Source organism: Struthio camelus, chromosome Z, assembly GCF_040807025.1.
Source record: "Struthio camelus isolate bStrCam1 chromosome Z, bStrCam1.hap1, whole genome shotgun sequence".
Lineage (NCBI taxonomy): Eukaryota > Metazoa > Chordata > Aves > Struthioniformes > Struthionidae > Struthio > Struthio camelus.
In genome coordinates this window covers 52,393,616-52,405,953 of record NC_090982.1, presented here as the reverse complement: position 1 = coordinate 52,405,953, position 12,338 = coordinate 52,393,616, and the positions used below count along the sequence as shown (strand labels likewise).

General features: G+C 39.5%; 1 long non-coding RNA gene across 1 annotated transcript in view; it reads left to right on the top strand.

Moving 5' to 3' along the window:
* Positions 1-11,976, top strand: part of LOC138064394 (uncharacterized) — an 89,451-nt gene extending 77,475 nt beyond the window's left edge. The window contains exons 12-14 of the long non-coding RNA XR_011137633.1: positions 5,904-6,076; positions 7,173-7,295; positions 11,840-11,976. This is a non-coding gene — a long non-coding RNA (uncharacterized lncRNA). The remainder of the gene's footprint in view (positions 1-5,903; positions 6,077-7,172; positions 7,296-11,839) is intronic.
* Positions 11,977-12,338: the final 362 nt, after the last annotated feature.

Here is a 12,338-nt window from a genome sequence, read left to right as displayed (position 1 = left end):
AAAAGAGTGAATGTGGCTGATAGTTTGCCTGATGTTGAGGCTGATTTTATACTCTCTTCTTCTGATATACCAGTTCGGTCCTGGTAGTTCTTTTATGCAAGTGGAATGCAGATAAAATTCTCTAATACTATGAAAATAAATACAGAGATTTTTTTATGAATAGACTTTTTAATAACTTTTTTGTTTCTCACAGTTGTAGTCAATTTCCAACATACCTTTCATCCGGAAGTTGTATACCCTTCCTTTTTATAATTATTTTCTTAACTGAATAATTTTAATCTTAAAAAATAGACGCTTTCCAAATAATACTATCTTCCTTTTGCTTTTTTTTGTTACTCATTCTTTGGGTAGTGGTGATGCCTGGAGCCCCAGCTGTTGTCAAGTATTCACCAAGATACCTGCCTCAATTCTCTTCTCTAGAAAGATGTTCTTTTACACTCACTTTTTCTAAAAGGCTTATAACCAGTAATCTCTGTAGAGAATACTAACTAATCAGAGCATTAATATTCTACTGCTCTAATATGAGTATTCTAATTTTCTAATATTAATAGACAAATTTTTCAGGCTAAACATGTCTGTAAAACCTTCCTGTTCTTACATAACGTCTTACAATCTGTGTTTTTCTTTGGCTGCCAGTCCAAGAGCCGCCCCTCCTGGCGGTCCCTTTGCGCCTCTCTGGCGCAGTTTGGTCAGATGTGCCAAATCAGCATTTGTGATGCTCTGCAATAAAACGTACCGCTGGAACGACCTAGATTTAAAAAAACAACAACAAAAAAAAAACTCTGCCCCTGCAAAGGTACTTCTCAACTTATTTTAGTGCTGTGGATCACTTCCATGATTGACTGGGGGCTGCGCTGTATGCCGGTGGTATTGGAGCAGCCTGAGGAAGCAGTGAACTGGTTTTAGAAGTGGGGATGGCTAAGGGATGTCTAAAGCCACCTTCACTATTGAAGACAATGCACTGTGAACCAACGTCATCATTCATGTCTAGCCTTCTTGGTGTTATTAGACAGGGCCTGGATCTTCATATCTTGATATAGAGCATGACTCTGGTGATAGGTAAACAGTCTTTTGTTAATGAATTGTGTTAAGCAATGCTTTTTTATTTTAAGCATGTAATTATTACTACGTAAATTATAGTGCAGTTTGCATACTGGCAAAATGTGATTTGTTTATATATTGCATTGTGTTTAGACTGAAGGTAAATACAGAATGTCCAAGTAAGTCAAATCTAAAAATCAGAAACTGGATAAAAGGTTACAGTTATCACAGTCACAAGCAGTGATGTTGCTATAATTATGCATGAAAGAATTAAAAGATCTTGTTTATTCATATACCTTGACAGTCATGCAAATTCATGCAACTTCATCCAACTCTAACTTTGGTCATGCAACAAAATAGTTTCTTGTTGGTTTAATAAGTTTAAGAATAAGCCCCTAGCTACAAGAGTTCCTTGTCTTTGAGTATAGCAGATAGTTCATTTGAGCATAGTTCATTTGTTTTTACTCTTTTGTTTTATTTTGTTTCAGACTACAGTAGAAGGCCTCAACTGGGTTAGGGAAAAAATAGAAATAATTGGACTGATAGGAATTGATATTGATTGGGAAGCCTTTTGAAAATTCTGCTATGGTATTCGTAAAAGTAAGCTTGATTTGCCTAATCTTTTCCTGCCCGTTGGGTCATAGGAAGTGGTTATTTTGTGGAGAGGATGCTTTTACTGTTTAGCATGTAGCAGCATAAAACCATTGTTTATTACTCCTTGTGCTTTCAATATGCCACATGCTTGGCTTATAATCTTGCATTCTCTTTTACATAGACTCTCTAACAAGAAGGAAACTCAGGCTCCTAATACAATCTCACCCTTCCCCAGTTCCCAGGCCTTGATTGAAGACAAGTTTGAACTTGGAATTTAGGAACTTGGAGTCTAGGAACTTGTTAACCATAATTACCTAAAATAGAAGAATTTTGAAAGGAAAATATTTGCTTTCAAAAAGCCTAATGTTTAAAAAATGAGTCAGCAAATACTGAAACAAAACATCAGCTTATCGAGTTGTGTGACAGATTTTCCAAGCACAGTTTCCAAGTGAGACTTCAAGAATGTAATGGCTGCTCTCCCTTGTTCCAAAATGTACATTGCTATGGTAAATTCATCAAAATTTTATTTACCAGGAAAATTTGCTGTTGTTGAAGTTTAAATTCATTAACATGTGCAATTTAAGCTGTCATCTTGGTTAGTTTTCATAATAGCATGATGTTCTTGTGCTCTAGTGGCATGTAATAATTATTTTTCTGTAGAATGAGACAATAAGTTTCCTCTTTCTGAAAAATGTCAGAACTTTTGAGAACTTTTCCCCTATTGCTGGCCTGTTTTGCCCAGACTTCCTTGATCGCTTTTGTGTGGAGCTTTAAATAAGCCAACGTTATGGAGTAAGAAGATACAACAGACCTACTGTGTCACTACCGATTTCTTTTTTAACTGGTTACATGTGTTCAGTGTGAAATAGCAAATCTGAGGAACCTATTCCCTGAGGATATGAAACCAATTTTTAAGCAGATGTGTGGTACAATGCTCATTATTTCAATGATTTAGGAGCAAAATTATCCTTTTTCACTTTGTTTTGATTTTAAGCAGTGGGTTTTGAGCTGCAAAAAAGCATTGTCCTAAGGTGATAAACTAATTTTTGTACTAATTTTTTGAAAGCTGTATGGGGAAAAGGGAAGAACTAGAGTCAGCTGTCTAATAATGTCAGACATCTTTTGGAGTAAGAGTATAAACCATTTTGGAGCGTTATCAGAAAGCTGACGGAACACTTGCATTAGAAATTTTACCTGTGATAAATATTGGGCTAGAACTTCAGCTGTTGCCGAACAGTGGCTTTCTTGCTGTGCTGCTGGCTTGCACCAGTTGACAGGTTACTCCAGCTGTGTAAATAGTCACTTCATTTCCTCATGCCAAGAACATGTAGCGCAGCTAACAAGGGACCAAGACGGAAAAGGCTCTAAGTTCTCTGTTATGTTCTAAGCTCCTGAGCTGGTGAAGCACTAATTAGCAGGTAAACCTCAGTGTCTGCTGCAAGAGATCTGTGGTTTGGTTTTGTTTTAATTAATTGATATACAAAATCAGGCTGTATTTAGCAAAAACACTGGAAGATTTGCAGAGAGGCAGGATCCAGAAAGATTAAAACTTTGGGTGTGTGCACAGGTTATTGAAAGACTGAAGCAATTCTTTCCTCTAGACTTTGCATATGAAAAGAATTCAGTAAAGAAATTACTTTTCGTTTGTGATTGCTGCTTTCTGTCTTTTCCTTTCTGTCCTCTTTTTTTTTTTTTTTTTTTTTTTTTTTTTTAAACTAGTAGGACCAGCCCTCAGGGCTGCCCGACCTGGAGACCAGGGAGAAAATCTGGAGAAAGGAAGACTCTCGGTGGAGGAGGATCAGGTTAGGGATCACTTAAGCAAACTGGACGTACCACACGTCCGTGGGCTCTGACTAGATACACCCACGAGTGGTGAGGGAGCTGGTGGATGTCACTGCAAGGCCACTTTTAATCATTTTTGAAAGGTCATGGTAATCAGGTGGCAGTGCCTGGGGAATGGAAGAAAGCAAATGTCACTCCAGCCTTCCAAAAGGGCAAGGAGGACCCAGTCAGCCTCACCTTGATCCCTGGAAAGGGGATGAAACAGCTCATCCTGGCTACCATTGCCACATGAAGGATAAGAAGGTGATCGGGAGTAGTCAGCATGGATTCCCAAAGAGGAAATCATGCTTAATCGACCTGATAGCCTTCTGTGATGGGATGACTGGCTGGGTAGGTGAGGGCAGAGCAGTGGATGTTGTCTACCTTGCCTTCATTAAGGCTTTTGACACTGTCTCTCATAACATACTCATAGGCAAGCTGAAGAAGTACAGACTAGATGAGCAGGCTGTGAGGTGGATTGAAAACTGGCTGAATGGCAGAGCTTAGAGGGTTGTGATCAGTGGCACAAAGTCTTGTTGGAGGCCAGTAACTAGCAGGGTCAATGTTGGGTCCAGTCCTGTCCAACGTATTCATCGGTGACGTGGATGATGGGACAGAGTGCACCCTCAGCAAGTTTGCAGGTAACACAGAACTGGGAGGAGTGGCTGATACACCAGAGGGCTGTGCTGCCATTCAGAGGGACCTCCACAGGCTGGAGAGATGTTCCTCCTAAAGTTCAACAGACTCTGCAAGTGCAGGTTCTTGCACGGAGGGAAGAATAACCCCATGCAGCAGCACAGACTGGGAGCTCACTTGCTGGACAGCAGCTTTGCAGAGAAGGGCCTAGGAGTCCTGGCGGGTCACAAGTTGACCATGAGCCAGCAATATGCCTTTGTGGCCAAGAAGGCCAATGGTGTACTGGTCTTCATGAGAAAGAGTGTTGCCAGCAGGTCAAGGGAGGTGATCCTTCCTTCTGCTCAGCACTGGTGAAACACGTCTGGAGTGCTGTGTCCAGTTCTGAGCTCCCCAGTACAAAAGAGACATAGAGCTACTGGAACAAGTCCAGCAAAGGGCCACAAAGAAGCTTAAGGGACTGGAACATCTTTCCTATGAGGAAAGGCTAAGAGAGCTGGGACTGTTCAGCCTGGAGAAGAGAAGACTGAGGAGGGATCTTATTGAGGTATTTAAATATCTGGAGGGAGGGTGTCAAGAGGATGGGACCAGTCTCTTCTCAGTGGTGCCCAGTGACAGGACGAGAGGCAACGGGCACAAACTGAAACACAGGAAGTTCTGTCTGAACATGAGGAAAAGCTTCTTTACTGTGAGGGTGACCAAGCACTGGGACAGGTTGCCCCAAGAGATTGTGGAGTCTTCTTCCCTGGAGATGTTCAAAAGCTGTCTGCGCAGCAACCTGGGCCATGTGCTCTAGATGATCCTGTTTGAGCAGGGGGATTGGACTAGATGTTCTCCAGAGGTCCTTTTTAACCTCAACTGTTCTGTGATTCTGTCTCTTAGGGGAGTAGGATCGAAATATCTGCGGTCGTAGGGGGTGTAATTTGTACGGAATTACAGGAAATGCCTGTTATGCACTTATAACAAAAAAGTAAGAGGGTTTAAATGTTATGCAAGCCTAATTTTTAAGTGGCAGCTTTAAATGCAGGTGCCTCATATTTCAAGATTAAATATACATAAGACTTTACGTCAGTGTGCATATGTCGTATGTTGTAATAAAAATAGTTTCTGGTCAGAAAAACCCCAAAAGTCAGTCCCTCCTCGCCACCTTGAGCGTGCAATGTGTTATATGAGTGCCTGTTTGCTCTCCTATTTGCCTCGTTTCATGCACATCTCAGTATGTGTTCTCTCCATGATGTTTGCTTCAAAATTAATTTCCAATCTTTAGGAATAATCTCATGTTCTTAGTAAATGGAAACACGCTTTCAATAAATTGAATATCCAGCTGGCTAAAGGTTTAAACAGGAAAAGGACCCAAGATGATTCTGTGGTAGGTATGAGATAAACACGCTCTTGTTTATGCTTTCTTGATACTGATTGTTTAGAGCGCTGAATATTTTCTTATGCTTGCTTTGGGCTGTTCTTTAGAAAGCCAAACAATCAGCCCAGTCTAGATGATGGCTTTGATCTTTGTTTTCATATTTGTTATAAGAGACTAGAAGACTAGCAATTTGTTGTTTCACGCTTTGTCAGATCATCCCCCTTCCACACGTGTTATCCACAGATGGTTGAGAGGGGAGAAAAAGAAAGGCAGCCTGCCTAAAGTTTTGACGTCTTCAATAAATTCCCAGGAGACTGTTTTATAAATGTCAGCATATTTGCGGCTGTTCTTGCAGGTGCTTAAACAAAACTTATGGCCTTTCACCTAGCACAATTAACTTCCTTTTATTTCACAGTGTTTACTATTTCTTTGCCTAACCTTTTTGTTTTTACAGAGTGCTCTTGAAGGAAAACTTAACAAGTTGCTCAAACACCTGCTTGCCATGAGGCAAACACTGAGCTGAATATTTGCCCCAGGACAGGAGTCCTGGGAGAGAGCTTACCACATCCTCCCAGCAGCGGATAAATCATGTGACTAGATGTCATCAATCTCTGGAGGAATGCAATAGTGAGTTGCTTATTTTGACACTTCTTGTGCCATCTGTGCCGTGGGTGAGTTACAATGCAAGGCTCTGTATTTGGAATTTCAGCGATTAACAAAAGTGAATTTAGAAAAGCTTTTGCTGCACTTTTCTTGGGTCAAAATCTCTGTATTCTTTAAATTATGCTTGTCAAATCCTGTTTTGTTTATTGCTTGTGTGTGTGTGTGTATCTTGCTTGCTCCTAAGCAGGAGCTGAATATATTTTTCTGCGCTTTGGATAATCTTAACCAAAGTTGGATTGTAATTTAAAACCTTTATCGGCATGAAATGTGGTGCAATCATTTTTTCCAGATGTGCCAAGTTATACAAAAGTAATTCTGCTGATGAATGAGGATTCCTGAATATGTTCAGTGGAGGAAGGTGGAAAAGAGGAATGCTCCCTCTTGGAACACTTTTGATTCAGAACAGGATACAGGAATTCTGAAGCTTTCTGTCTCTGTAGCGACTGATTCAAAAACAGCCCCATGATAAAATGGCTGGTTGTTACCATCTGATGGGTGTTTTTTGTAGCCGTAGAGATGAAATATGCTGATGAGATTTTAGGCTAATTGCTCATAGACGGTCATTTCCACTAGAAGTTGTAGTAACTGGCACCTCTGTGTAGAGCCTCAGTGGAGAGGACAGAGTTGGAAATGCATATGGAAATAATCAGACAGGAGATCCAGCCTGATCTCACAAACCATGATTGTACTCTCTGCATTTGTAGACAGGGTACTTGTTACATGCTGAATACTTGATTGGTTTCAGTTTGTTAGTTGTCTTTCTGCAAGCTTGAACAGACCACCTGAGACGGGTTGGCCTTTCTGCTTGTGTATGAGGCAAGGTTGTGTTAGCGAAACCAGTAAGAAAGGTACAGCCACGGTGAGATGTCCAGTTGCCCAAGGACACCAGATGGTCCTTGTTAGAAAGGTGTATTGGAAAGAAGAGGGGGGCATCCTAGAAAAGGAGCAGGGGGTTGCTGATGTAGCCTTCCCAGCGCTAAGGCTGAATGGGGTAGGTAGGCTTCTGCTGCTACTTGTTTATGGGTGTGCATGTTGTAATCAGTTCTACTTTTTCCTTTAGATTCATCAGAGATTACAGATAATTTCAGTGAACTCAGAAATGTGCTGAATGAGAATAATGCCCGAGTAATCGTTCTGTTCTGTGGAAAAAGGGGGAGCAGAAGGCCCAGAAATGAATCTCTGAGTAGGTATTGTGAAATAAAATGTTTGGACCCTACTGAATATAGGTCAACTTTTGTATAGCAAGAAAGGTATTTTTTTTTAGGGACTGACCAGTCTAATCCAGAAGTCAATGAAGTAACAAAATAGGAAAACATACAACAAATGAACAAGTATTTAAAATCGGGTCCTGATGTTGAGAGTAGCAATAATAAAACACCAAAAAATGTGAAGGAAATTATTCAATTGACAGCGCTAGGGATTTGAGTAATGAAGAACAACAGGATTTGCTCGTCTCTCCACCTAGTAACAACCTATTTAGAGAAATAAACCGAGTGAGAGAAGGCATATTTAACAAGTATGGTTTTAGGATGAACGAACACGGCTACAGCCACAAGTTTTCAAACTACTTAGCGTTGTTAAGCTTTAACTGGATTACTGTGGCTGAGCTTCAAGAAGGTTATAGGCTGATTTCTCCCCAACCCCCAAATATCCTCAAGTAAATGTGATCAGAGATCTAGAAAACTTGATCTGCTAGTTAAAACTGAATGAGCTGCAATTGTTTAGTGTCAAAAAAAGAGCACAGGGAAGCTCAGAGTAATTAGAAACATGATACGTTTTTAAACATAAAAAAGGTGCTGCAAAGAGAAAGACTTCCGTTCCCTACATGGACAGCATCTGGTAAAACATGTAATGGGCCTAAACTGCATCCAAAAGGTTTAGATTACATATTAGGAAGAATGTTCTAATTGCAAGGATAATGAAGCAATGGGCAAGACTGCTCAGTAGGATTTTATAGCTGTCATTTCTAGAAGTCTAGAAATGCAGTTGTCAGAAATGTCTAGAGGTATGGTTGCTCCTGCTTTAGGGCTAAGAAATGGACTAAATGACATCTCAAGGTCCCTTTTTGCGTGGTGGTGAACAAGAGTGGTTTAGAAACAAATATATTCTAACTGGAAAAACAAAGCTTCTTTTTTCTGTAGTACAAAACTAGCTCTGGGAAGCCGTGAGGAAAAAAACTAGACTTTAAGTTATATTCCAATGTCTGGAATGCAGTTCACAGGCCTGAGTCATGAACAGTTTGACCGCAAGATGCTGCAGAAAATTAACTTAATTTCTTTTGGTGAATTGTTTTTATTTTTTAAAAACTTTAAGCTTTTGAAGATGCTCAAAGATTTCATGGAGTTTAAAAAAGAGGTTTCAGAAATGAGCTAAGAGGAAACAGTGCAGTTGTAGACATAACAGGTTGCATAAGCACACTATAGATTTGTTTTCTGCATCTCTAGTTTATTATGTAGGTGCCATTTTCGTGCTTGAGTTCATTTGTAGATGCATGTGCGTGTGTAATAAAACCACAACATAATTCAATTGTAAATTACTAAAGTGGTTTTATTATGTTTACTGACTTGTTTTTAGGTAACACCAACTCCCTCTCTGTTTAGGAGGCTGAAAGGTTGATCTGAACTTAAAAAAATAAAATAAAAAAGCCCCCCCCCCCCCCAAAGCAAAAGAAAGAATATCTCCAAAGAAAACCTGAACTTGGATTATTTGTCATGTACCCATAAAACATGTATGACTGATGAAAAGATTCTTTTCAGCGAAGTGTGTCTGTAAGCATAAATGCAAAGCAGGGGTTGAACTTTTGTCTGAATTGGCTTTATTCAAGTCTTCAGAGTTGTAAATACTCTTAACCAAGAGTAGAAAATAGGTTTTTATTCTGACGTTTAAATGGGCCATTAACATATCCATCACACTTTTGAGTTTTAGTTCTCAAATATGAAATTTAAGCTTTGTAAAGGCTTAACAAGTGAAAATACTTTAAATTCATAGTCTCATCTACCGCAAGGAGTAAAATTCTAGTTCCCAGTTGCTACTCTGACTGAATGAGGAACTGATCAGTAAGATCCTTGGAGACTGATTTTATGAGAGAAATTATTTTTGCATGTATATATGTATGCATAGATATAGGTAGACATGCATACATGCATATATATTTTATTACAAAAATGGGCACTTATATTTTCTGTAGGGGGATTGTTCAGAAATATTCTTTTCTTATTTAAAAAAAAACTCATTATGGATTTGGAGTGGCTGTATAATACCATGTAATTTGTATTTTTAACTCCTGTCATGGTATTACTGTCTCGGTTCTAGGAGCAAAAGATTTCATGACTAGTGTCACTAAAGGGCATTGTGATTTGCACTCATCACTCTTTCAAGTGGTAGATAAGGCAGGATGTCATGAGCTGAGGTTATAAAATACTGGCTCTGCATTGGAGTACAGTGCAATTAAAGTATGAACGACGTTTCTAGTCCAGGTGTTTTGGAAACACACTGAGTGTTCAGGGGCCAAAACTGTTCTCTCTAAAAGAACTTGAAATACTACTGTTACCAGTGATGCTGGCACACTGTTGCACTTATGTGGTAAAGTAGATTAATTTTACTAGACAAATTGGTCTGTCTGGACAGCCATATTTTCATATAAACTGTTAGAATATAGTTATATATACTTGGAGATATTTGTGTTTAACTATGGTATACATAAAATATCCTGAGCTTATGCTACATCAATATTCTGGTGTAGAGCACCTTTCTAAGTATTGAAACGCGGGAATTGTCAACAAAAAGGGTGCTAATGTGCTTGTTGTTACATCCATTACAGCTAATACATCTATTGCTTCTAGGCCTGAGCTGTATCTTTTGCATACTTAAATTTTACATTGAAAAATATAACGTATTATATATCAGCCCTTCCAGTAAAAAGAATGTTTGCTATGCAGGGAAAAAATGTTTAGTTTTTGAAAAATACCTTAGATTTAGAGGGAGTAAAATAATTTGACTCCGGACCACAAACAGGATTTACTTTCATGGCTGTTTAGCAGCATGTTACTCAACTTCACCAGGAAAAAGCTCAGAATGTTCTGAACCAGTTTAGTTGTGAAACCTCCTGCAGTCGTTCTCTTTACAGATTAGAATGAAACTGTTGTTTTTTTTTTTTTTAAAGTTTCACTTCTGAGCCTTATTTTGTTATTTATTCCATTATGCTTGATTCTTTTGTTCTTTTTCTTAACAAAGAGGGGGTCAATGGCCTAACGCATCTTCTTTAGGGAATGATTTTCATATTTCAAGGTTGTGGAAAGGTGCTCAGTTAGGCCTAACTGCGTGAAGTCTCTGCCCTTACGCTTTACTTCATGGTTGCTCGTTGTAAGAAATTCTGCCGTGGGCAGCAGTAATGACTGACAGTGACGTGTATAAGAAGTACATTTTCTTTGTGAAAAGCCAGTGTAGTACTTATTCTTAACAAAGAAGTCTTGACAGTTTTAGGTCATTTGGACCTAATATGCGTTTGGGTTCCTGCAGATTACAGGAAATAGATTCATGCTTTCATGTTATACTTTGTCTTGAGACACTTCCTAGTTTCTTTATGCAAGGATTATTAAACTCTTGAATGTGCCCAATTTATGGGGAACGGTTAGACATTTTGGACATGGTTTTCTCTTTACATAGTAATGCTGAATTACAGCTGTTCTCCATGTAGAATATCACGTAGCTGCTGCTTCGTTTGTTGTTGAATAGTTCAGAGCTATAATTTCATAGATCGATTGTGCCATAAGCCAGACTTATTGTTATAAATGGGACTTTTCCTTTATCTCACATATTTATTAAACCTGCTTTAAATTCAGGTGGGCTTGTGAATCTCATTGTGGAGCCAAGGGAAAAGCAGTAAGTTTTAGAAAGCTCTGTCTTTTTTTTCTCTTCTCTCTTGTGTCTGAGGTCTGTGCATGGTAGCAGCATACTTTGGAGAAAAAAAAAAAAGGGAAGTATTTGTCAGTATACCTCTTTACTCTGAACACGACAGTTTTCTTGAGAATAATTCAAAGCCCTGCAGATGTACGAATTCGTAGTGGCAAAACTGTCTGCTAGCAATCACATCCATAACGGATGAATTGACCTTGACCTCCTTGGGAAGGGGAAAAAAAAAAAAAAAGTCGTCCTAGTTCCCAAGCACAGTGAAGTATTACATGTGGTAAGTTTTGTTACGCTAAAGGAGCTTATCAAAACAAGTTGTTTGGATCCAGCTTTTTCCCTTCCACAGCACGAAAGAAAAGTTTAATATGGTTACTGTAAGCAATAGCGGAAGTCTCTTTGAATGCATAAGGCTTGTTTCAAAATTTTGTTCAGAACCTTATGCTGAAGCCTCCCAATTCAGATTGCACTGTACTGAAAGAAATGCCATGATTTCAAAAGAGGATGCAGAAATTAATTTTTGAGCAAGACCACATCCTGAAATCATCTCAATAAAATAAAATTTGGATGATAATTAAACTACAAACTCCTCAGAAATAATTCAGTGAAGAGATTTAAAAGAAGTCAGCAAAGATCTCAATGAAGTACAGGCAAGAGCAGAAAGTGTATTTTACAGGGGGGGGAAAAAAGTTAGGAATGGAGCCTCCTTCAGTCTGGGGATTTAAAATTGCCCAAATAAAATGTCTTATCTGAAAGAGGAAGATATAAAAATACCTATATTCAGAACAGCACTTTCTGAAAAAGACAATATGTGCATTTCAGATCGCTGCTAAAGCGTTACAGTGAAGATGAAGCCAGTCCGACAGATCGGCATGTTAATGCCTGGCTTGAGCCAGAGAACGCCCACAGCCACGCAGGAGTGGGCTCGCTCTTTATGGTCGGCCAGCTAAGTTCATCCTACGCGAGGGATACGTGCAGCACAGCACAGTCCTGAGGGCCAAGTAAAACGTGCAGTGCAGCACAGCACAGCTGCGCCTACTCAGGTCAACGGACGTGTGGATCACCAGCTCCTCAATGTACAGTACGCTTCAGGTTAGGACCACTGCGCTTACCTTCAGCCTGCAGTCAGCAGTGTGGCACGTGGGTAGAGGAAGCAGGGATAGCGCAGCTGGAAAGGGTGCTTCCGCTCTCCTGGAAGGCAATAGCCACGGCATTCTCCAGCGTGCTGGACAGCTTGTTTGTTTTACAGACTTGTACAAATTTGTCATGCAGGTATTAGTTTATTTCTTTTGCTGCCTCGTAAAGAAAAAATACAGCAGTG